This window comes from Bison bison, unplaced genomic scaffold (assembly GCF_000754665.1).
Source record: "Bison bison bison isolate TAMUID 2011002044 unplaced genomic scaffold, Bison_UMD1.0 scf7180017864340, whole genome shotgun sequence".
In the NCBI taxonomy this organism is placed as follows: Eukaryota; Metazoa; Chordata; class Mammalia; order Artiodactyla; family Bovidae; genus Bison; species Bison bison.
The window spans coordinates 3893161-3896331 of NW_011494912.1; positions in this window are offsets into that span (position 1 = coordinate 3893161).

Sequence of the window (3171 nt, forward strand, 5' to 3'; positions counted from 1 at the left end):
CTCATTGGAAAAGACTCTGATGCTAGGAGGGATTGGGGGCAGGAGGAAAAGGGGACGACAGAGGAGGAGATGGCTGGATGACATCACCGACTCAATGGACCTGAGTTTGAGTGAACTCCGGGAGTTGGTGATGGACAGGGAGGCCTGGCGTGCTGCGATTCATGAGGTCGCAAAGAGTCCGGACACGACTGAGCGACTGAACTGAACTGAACTGAATGAGTAATGAGGTTGAGCAGCTTTTGATGACTTGATGGGCCATTTGCATATCTTCTTTGGAGAAATAGACACCTAAGTCTTCTGCCCATTTTTCAGTTGGGTTGTATGTATTTTCTTTTGAGTTGTTGGAGTTCTTTAGATTCTCCACACAGCAACCAGAGTGAGTTTTTAAAAAGCATCAATTGGATGGTATTGCTCCCCTGACAAAATAAAACTATTTGGTGGCAGCCAGGGCACTGTGGATGAAGTCTTGCCCCACCAGCCCCATCTCACGCTCTCTCCCCGTCACCCATCGTTCACCCCACCTCCACAGAAAGCAGCCTGCGTCCTCCCCACTCGCCTCCCCAGGGCCCCATGCCCTGCTCCCTCTCTCTTGAGGCTTTTGCCTGCCTTCTGCTCTTTGCTTGGCTGACTCCTACTGACCTTTAAGGGCTCAGTTTCATCCTTGACTCTTCCCTGGCCAACTTCAGCCTTGGTTCCTTATATCTTGTTCATTTCCTTCACAGCTCTGGTCTTGTAGTTACATGTTGGCTGTTGTTTTTTTTTAATCCGAGGATGAGATGGTTAGATGACATCACTGTCTCAATGGACATGAATCTGTGCAAACTCTGGGAGAGAGTGGAGGACAGAGGAACCTGGCATGCTACAGTCCATGGGGTTGGAAAGAGTCAGACACGACTTAATGACTGAACAACAATTTATTTATTGATTTGGCTGTGCCAGGCCTTAGCTGTGGCACATAGGATATTTTAGTCGCTGAGTGGGGCAAGCTCTTGGAGAAGGAAAGAGTGTCAGAGACCTCCCTCCCCCTCAAAATGAGGCTTCAACAACCTATCAAATGGGAGAAACGAGTTGCAAATCATACAGTTGGTAAGGGGTTAATGTGGTACTAGTGGTAAAGAATCCTCCACCTGCCAATGCAAGAGACATAAGAGATTCCGATTTGATCGCAGGGTTGGGAAGATCCCCTGGAGGAGGAAATGGCAACCCACTCCAGGATTCTTCCCTGGAAAATTCCATGGACAGAGGAGGCTGGCAGGCTACACTCTATAAGGTTGCAAAGAATCAGACACGACTGAGTGACTTAACACATACAACACACATCCAAGATGTATAAAGAACTCAAAAGTTAATAGCAAAAGTAAACAATCTGATTAAAAAATGGGCAGAGGGGGAATTCCTGGTGGTCCAGAGGTTAGAACTCCATGCTGAGGGTCCAGGTTCAGTCTCTGGTTGGGAAATTAAAATCCTATAAGCCACGAGGGTGCAGGCCAAAAAAACAAAAACGACAGAGGAAGTAAGACAGAGAAAGACAAACATTATATGATATCACTTAAATATAGAATCTAATAAAAATGATACCAATGAACTTCTTTTCTAAAACGGAAACAGAGTCACAGATCTCAAAATCTTTAGAAAATTGGCATTAACATATATATACTACCGGGGACTTCCCTGGTGGTCCAGTGGTAAAGATTTTGCCTTCCAATGCAGGGGGCATGAGTTCAATCCCTGGTCATGGAACTAAGATCCCACATGCCTCATGGTGTCACCCCCCCACCCCCCCAAAAAAGAAGAGTGCATTTCAGGGAATCCCTTGGCAGGCCAATGGTTAGGACTCCTCACTCTCACTGTGGGGCTTCACTGGTGTCTCAGATAGTAAAGAATCTGCCTGCAATGCGGAAGACCCAGGTTCAGTCCCTGGGTTGGGAAGACATTGGAGAAGGAAATGGCAGGCTACAATCCATGGGGTCGCAATGAGTCAGACATGACTGTGCAACTATCATTTCACTTCACTTCACTCTCACTGTGGAGGGCTTGGGTTCAAGCCTTGGTCGGGGAGATGATTCCACAAGCTGTGCAGTACTGCGAAAAAGACTCCCAAAACACAAAAAACAAGACACATATACACAGTACTGTATAGAAAATAGATAACTAACAAGGACCTGCTGGATAGCCCAGGGAACTCTAGCCTCATTTTGAGGGGGAGGGAGGTCTCTGACACTCTTTCCTTCTCCAAGAGTTTGCCCTGCTCCGCAACTAAAAGATCCTATGTGCCACAGCTAAGGCCTGGCACAGCCAAATAAATAAATTGTTGTTCAGTCATTAAGTCATGTCTGACTCTTTCCAACCCCATGGACTGTAGCATGCCAGGTTCCTATCTATATCAATGTTCTGCTATCATGCTATCAATATTCTGTAATAACCTATATGAGAAAATATATAAATATATATGCACACACAATGGATTATCAGCCACAAAAAGAATGAAATCCTCCTATTTTCTACAACGTGGATGGACTTAGACGGTATTGCTATTGTTCAGCTGGCAAGTCGAGTCTGACTCTTTGTGACCCTATGGACTGCAGCACGCCAGACTCTTCTGTCCTTCACTATCTCCTGCAGTTTGCATAAATTCATGTCCATTGAGTCAGTGATGCTATCTAATCATCTCAATCTCCGCTACTGGACACAAAGTCAGACACGACTAAAGCGACTGAGCGCACATGTGCATTTAGGAGATGTTAGGAGCTACTGTTTCAGGCCGTGTGTTCAATAAACTTTTTTTTTCACCCCCAGGGGACAATAGCACATTGTGTGGTGTCTTCTGAGAGCGCCTGCTGGGCCAGGACTGCCTGGGGAGGCTGCACAAGAAGAGGATCTTCCTGCTGGACCACAGAGTGGGGCAGACCCTTGTCAAGCAAAGCAAAGGGGGCGGGCCAGCCAGGCTGAAAGCTGGGGCAGAGGCGTGGAGGTATGTGAGCCTCTAGAATGTTCTGAGAACAGCGAGGACATGGTTTGGCTGGAGCCCAAGGCACACTGGGACATACAGAAGGAGCTGTAGGAGGCTGGGCCCCAGATGCCAGATCGAGGCCGAAGGATTTCCTCCCGGGGCAGCGCGGGAGGGAGTGTTCAGAGCTGTGGTTGAGGAAGGTTCCTCTCTGCGGCACTTTC